This window comes from Frankliniella occidentalis, unplaced genomic scaffold, assembly GCF_000697945.3.
Source record: "Frankliniella occidentalis isolate FOCC.00 unplaced genomic scaffold, Focc_3.1 Scaffold360, whole genome shotgun sequence".
Lineage (NCBI taxonomy): Eukaryota > Metazoa > Arthropoda > Insecta > Thysanoptera > Thripidae > Frankliniella > Frankliniella occidentalis.
In genome coordinates, this window is record NW_026267483.1 from 143,638 (window position 1) to 150,625 (window position 6,988).

Consider the following 6,988-nt stretch of genomic DNA (forward strand, 5'->3'; position numbering starts at 1 on the left):
ATGGAATCAGCGCACCCGAAAACCCCCCTGAACATACCGACATCGTATGCGCGATGCACCCAATAACAGTTATGATTTATGTCCGATTTTTTACTCGTTCTTTACCTCCCTCCCTCCAAACATCACTTCGTGGAGGTGGAAGAACGAGTATTGTGCTCGGTGCTGTGTAAGTTAGGACCCATTTCGCTGGAGGAAACTGGAATACATACAGACAAGTGCAGTATACCAAACGATAGGGTTTTACCCAGTAATGACGCCGTCATAGATGTTTTTTTTCCGCTTTGATAGCAAATTTTAGAGGAAACTCGATTTATAATTCCTGTCCGCGTCGCGAAAAGTTCATAACTGTGGTGGCAAATGCGGTATTTTGAAATGTCAATAACACATTTCGCCGGGTGTAAATTAACGAAAACTGATGACCACCATAAATGTGCCATGTGGGCCGTGCTTTCCAAAGTAATTACCACTCGCAATTCATTCTCTTTATATTGTTTCTGTTTGGGTTCACTTTGGACTTAAAATAGTTTTGGCGCTGGTGAAGGCGTTGTGGGCATGCAACTTGTAATGCACATAAATACAAGAAATTGGATTTATTCAGTGTGTTTGTACGACGTCAACACTTTTAATTATCAAAAGCAATCATTTTGAGTTTGTTTGGAACGTGGGGAAGTCGCTGTTTTCCGTAAAATGACAAATGAAATTTGGGGTTGGCCTTTGTCAAATAAATCAACTCACGAGGTGTCAAGGGGGTCCTCCCCGATAGGAAGCCTTAAAAGTTCTTCAATCTCTCCGGGAAGGTAGTCTGACCGAGACTTGCTGTATATAGGAGTGTGATTCGAATAACTCAGGATAGAGAAGTCGAATAGTATTTTCTTCCCTTGTTTCAAGGGGAAATAGGCTTGAACTTCGGTGTACGTTTCCTTGAACTTCGGCGAACTTCGGTGAACTTCAGTGAACTTCGAGAACTTCGGTGAACTGCGCGGAACTTCGAGTGAAGTTCTCGAACTTCGACCTGATCAAGAGATATGAAAGCAAAATTTTCCCTCCGTAATCTTTGTAATTCGGCCCGTAAATATCTGCTTTGAGAAAGCTGGGGACTCGCTTATAGTAAGCACTCAAAATCCCTAGGTTCAGCCTTTAAAATGTACTTATTTATTTTGAACTTCAGTGAACTTCTATGATTTATTTTGAACTTCGACATTTATTTTGAACTTTGGGGAACTTCGACATTTAATTATGAACTTCGAGGAACTTCAATGTCTGATTTTGAACTTCGGTGAACTCCGTGAACTTCGATGGATTTCGGTGAACTTCGGTTGATTTCGGTGAACTTCGGTTGATTTCGGTAAACTTCGGTTGATTTCGGTGAACTCCGATCAAATTTTACATAGCGAACTTCAGTGAACTTCGGCTGAACTTCGGCCGAAGTTCATGAACTTCGACTTCGGGTGTACAATTTTTCGGAGCCTATTTCCCCTTGCCTTGTTTCGACAGTTTAACATGAAAAAGAACGGAAAGCATACATAGCACCCGGTATTCCTAACCTAAGTCTGTTTTGTTTATTTTATCAATTCCTCAAGTCCTCAAGATGGCGGCCAGTAAAGACGTAGTGTGTGTAGTCTGTGATAAAACAATTAATTCTAAGGATATACTAGTTTTAATTTGCACTAACAGGGAGTGTGAATGTGTTACTCATGTTGACGAGTGCTCAAAATTGAACTATAAATATCTAACCAAATTGAAGAAAACTTTCAAAGGTATCAAATGCGATCAGATCCGGTGAGCCCCTTCGACAACCTAACCTATGAAGGGCATGTGGACCTGGTGCAAGATGTCATCAAGTCTCCAAATTATGATACCTTCTGCTGAATGAACAGCAGTTTTGACGATGCCCTTGGTGAATGCCTGAATCCCGGCTGTGAAATTTAAAAAAAATCACATGCGAAATGATATTGCAAACAACAACTTCTTGTAAAATCTTTGACCACACTAGAAGATAAGCTCTGCTCATACAAAACTAGCACTGGGGAGAAACTTCAACTACTGTCGGATCAGCCGGCATCTAATTTAAATAGCAAGACAAAAAAATCCGAGGAAACTCCAACATTATAAAAGAAACCACCAAATTTTGCATGGAACCCTATTTATTTGTGCAAAGGCTGTGTTCTTGATATTCCTAACAACAGTAACATTGCTCACTGTGTTGGTGAGGACCTTCTCCTTTCAGATGGTCTAGCAAAGAACATTAAAGAAAAATTCAATATATCAGAAGAATTGGAATAACTGCGTGCCAAGGAGAAATCCATCGCTTCGGTGTTAGAACAACGTCGCAATGACAGATTCATTCTTTACATAATAACAAAGAAGCTTTCTCATCAAAAACCAACATGGAAAGATATGAAATTAGCAATTGCCAACTTGAGGAAGACATGTGAAGAACTCAATAACAAAAATCTGCATTCCCAAACTCGGGAGTGGCTTAGATGGCGTAAACTGGGATAAAACTTGTAAGGTCCTTAAACAAGTATTTCACGATTCTGAAATCCACGTATGTGATGTACTCCTATCCAAAGAAAAACTAACCAACCTTAAAAAAGAAATAAAAAGTAAAAGATTCAAGACTGAAGAACCTAAGGAGAATATAATAATTGTTCTTGGTGACAGTCATGCAAAAGGACTTGAAAAACCTCTCAGAACAAATTCTTGATGAGTTAGAGCTGGATATTTATCCTGATGGCGGTGCTAACACATCTCAGGTCCTACAGGGTCTACACTTGGTCTCATCTGGCCTAGAAGACCACGATTACCTTGTAGTTGTCTCGGGTGCAAATGACTTCCTAGCGTCTCTAGACAATGAAAGAATGGGTTTATCCATGCATGAAGATGCTAGGAAGTATCTCTTCTCTCAATGTAATCACACAAATGTCTTGATCCTTTCGGTTCCCTTAAGGTGATAGAGAATGTGTAAATGAACACATCACTGAACACAATAAAAATCTAGAAAAGATGGTAGAAGAAGAGAAGAAAAAACATGATGTTCCCGGAAAGACTTCAGTTCATTGATGCGAGCAAGTTCTTTAATAGAAGACACTTCTCAAAACATGGGCTACATCTCAACAATGTTGGAAAAGATGAATTTTCGAGAGTCATTATATAAGGTCTCAATCAATGCCCAAGTGGTAATGATAGCTATACTTTTACTGACATTGCTCAATTTTTTCTTTAAAAAAGCAGAACCCAAAGCTAGTTCTAATAAAAATATCATGTCCATCAACATAGGATCAATAAGAAAAAAGAGAAACCTTCTTCTAAGTTTAATTGAAAGAAATAATATTATAGTTGTCGTAACTGAACACTGGTTGACAAGTCAGGAAACTGAAGACTTTGTGATCGAAGGATTCCGAAAAGCTGCAGTTTTTGCTAGGAAGGAATGTATTGGGGGAGGAGTGTTAATTCTTGTAAAAGAAGATATCATATGTGAAATAAAATCTAGTCAAGAAATTAATCATATGTCTATAGAAAGGCTGTGCGAAATTGCAGCTATTAACGTTGCAATAAATTCTTTTTGAATGTACTATAATAGGAATATATAGACCACCTAATCCTTTGATGAATAATCTAGATCTATTAAATGATACTTTATGTGAAATTCTAATGAAATGTAACAACCTCCATTCAAATGTTATAATGGCAGGAGACTTTAAAATGTACTCGCTGTCCGAACGGTGGAGATGAGCAAGAGAAAATTTCAGCCTCTAAAATAAATGCTGACCGGTCAGAGTAAAGTCTGGCGCGGCGTAAGGTGCACAAGGACCGCACAAAATGACTGGTTCATCATCCTCCATGGCACAATGATATTAAAGAAAGATTACAACCGACGGTTGACGGACGCCAACAGGAGCACACAAAACCGTTACAGGAAAAGTTTGAAAACTCACCTTGTCATCCTCGCTAACAAGATCGATGATCTTGGGGTCAATTAATCCATCCTCGACGTCCTGGGCGATGGCTGCAAGGTCCAAATCATCCGAAATCGGGAGGGGAGCAACAACGGGAGCAATTTGGGCGGGATAGTGAATCCCGGGAGGGGGAATTTGGGGCATCTCCGCTAACTGAGGGACCCCTCCAGTCCCATACTGTTCCAAGACCATCAAATCACGTAAAAACGGCAAAATAAACATAAAACCTAACGAATTTAAGAGGCAAGCAAGAAAGCCCACACGCAAGAAACTCACGTACCATCTCTCGGGACAGCAACCGCACACATAAAATCTGTCATCCTCGATGAGCAGATTGTCAAAAGTGGCCCCGAATTGGGTGAAGGAGGGCATAGCAACAGCCCAATAAGGGCTAACTGAGGTAGGCTAGATGCATTCCAGGCAAATCTGGAAAAAACCACGGAGGGTTTAGGGCAAAGACTTAGGGAACGCGCAGGAGGGACGCCATCCCGCCGACTCGGGAAAATCCAGAAAACAGGGTTAAAATACTCACTTTTCGACGAAAGTTGTCATTGAGAGAATATCCCCAGTAGTGCTGCACTAAAACACGAGTACACATGATGAAGGATGGAAATTTCTACACCGAAAACTGGAAGAAATGGAGAGGAGCCGGAGCGGGCAGCGAGCGACTTAAAGCGGGTGACACCAAGATGGCGAATGACTGTTGGAGGGAGTTGGCGCCAAAGCGCAGCGTCCCCACGGAAGGATGGGAAAAGGAAGAAGTGGGGGTAACCCACTGCGCATGAGCGGCGCGCGCAGCCGAGTATGATAATAAAAGAGGAACGCCGCCAGAAGAGTCTGAGCAGGCGGAGAGAGAGCACGGCTAGCAGAACAGCACTATCCGAGAAATAAAGTTCTAAACCAAGGAATTGGATAAAGAACCAGAATAATTAAACACATCAAGACTCAAGACAACGCTGGAATCAAAGGAAATCACCAATCAACGCAGGCAGAGGAAGATCAACGCTGGATTAGATACGCTGAGCATCTTTATTTTAAAAGTTAAGTATTCTCAGCCTTCAGGAGGTTAATAAGAAGCGTGGAAGTTTTCAAAAATCAAAGGTGTCAGGTAGATAGGTCTAGTCAGTCGTGTAGGAGACACCTAGGGCCATTTAGTTGCAGCCCAAGGCAAAGGTTTAAGTGTTCAACAAATACTGTTCCAGGATTATTTGTGTGTTTCAGGTACACTGATACACCTTTCTCCCACAGCAAGTTCACATCAAGATGAATTTGAATTTTAAAGGCATGGAACTCCGTAGTTGTTCTCCTGAATGGATTTTTAGACTACTATTGATAGCAAGTTGATAGTGGTCCGGCAAGGAATCACACTAATGCATTGCTACATGCTAGGAGGGAAGTCAAGTTCTTTTTGTTTGCACAGCGAGCCAGACTACTAGGTTTGAATAAGACGTAGGTTTGGCAAAGTGGAAGTTCACAGGTTTAATTAAGTTGAAATTATTTAGAATTTGTTCATTTATTTATCAACAATGTTGAAAAGTAGAGTCAGTTCAATCAATTTGTACGTTAACGTTCAAGTGTATTGTGTGAAGTTCAAGGCAAAGCTCTTGTGATTGTTAAAATTTTCTAAGTATCTTTAGGGAAGGGTTCTAAAAGAAGGGAGTAGTGTAGTATTATGGTAACATTAACCTTACCAGGTTACAGCAGAATACCCCCAGTCACGGCCTCTAGTGATCACTATGCACTGTTATTCAAGAAATGTGACGTCACATTCGTTTTAATGAGAAACATGTCACATTCGTTATATTGTGTCACATATTGTGTCACATTCATTTAAACGTGACTTCAGGTGAGGTAATGCTCTAATGGCGCCCAGGCTTGGCCGATTCACGTTTAAACGAATGATATGACACAACATTCAAACGAACGTGACACGATTAACATTGAAACGAATGTGACGTCACATTCGTTGAAAAACAGTGTGGAGGCGACACCTACACTGAAACCCCCGAGCCATTTAATTGTTTTACGATCGCCTTGTTCTTCTTGTTGTTATGCCAAACACCGAATAAATAGAGGCGCGAGCCCTTGACTCGTTGCCATTTACCACTCATGAGTACTGCTGTTCACATGATCTTGGCTCTCCCGTAACCCCCAATACTACAATATTTATTTTTTAAATAATAAAATATTTAAAAACATTAAAATTACTTGCTGGAGTGCAGGGCAAATTTTCATACCAACTCCGACAGCTCTCAGCTGGTCCTACGCCCTGCAGGATGACTTAAACAACTGCTATTCTGAATTGGGTTGGTTTGTTTTAATGCGTACGTACTGGTGCTTAAATAATTCTTGCCCTTTAGCTTCTCTCTCCTCGTCTGGTCTGCTGCTACTTGTTAAGATCGGTAAGAGGATTTTGGTTCTGCTTGACGAAGCTTACATTGCTTTGACTTTGCTAGACACACAAGTGTGAATTTGTCCTGCTGTTCCAAGCTGTTGCTGCGAAGCTTATCTCATTCAGTTCTTATGACGCATAACATGACATGTTGAGTTGGTCCTAAGTACTGTTTCGTTCATTCATAGGATTTACAACATCAATGTAGGATAAAAATGACACAACTTTGTTGTAAGTAGGGTAAGATGCCCTATGATGGCCACCTTATGAATGGGCCTGCCCAATGATGGCCACCCCTTTTTCTTATAATGTAGACAACGATGTGAAGTAGTTCGGCGTATTATACCCAAGTAGGGACCTTACTAGAACACAACTTCAAGGCCAAGATTGTTAAGTGACCAGACTGGCTGGAAATCGAAAAAAATGGCCATCAATGGACAGTGGCCACATTAGGGCACCTTACCCCACTAGATGAGAATGAGCGTCAAAGCAACAGCGTGAGATGGCTGATTATTAAGTACAAGTGATAGCAAAGCAAACGACTAGGAGAGAGGGAGAAGCTAGGGAAGAGAATTAATGGAGCATCCGTATGTTTATTTAAACAAAGCAGACCAATTCAGAATAGCAGGAAAGTCAT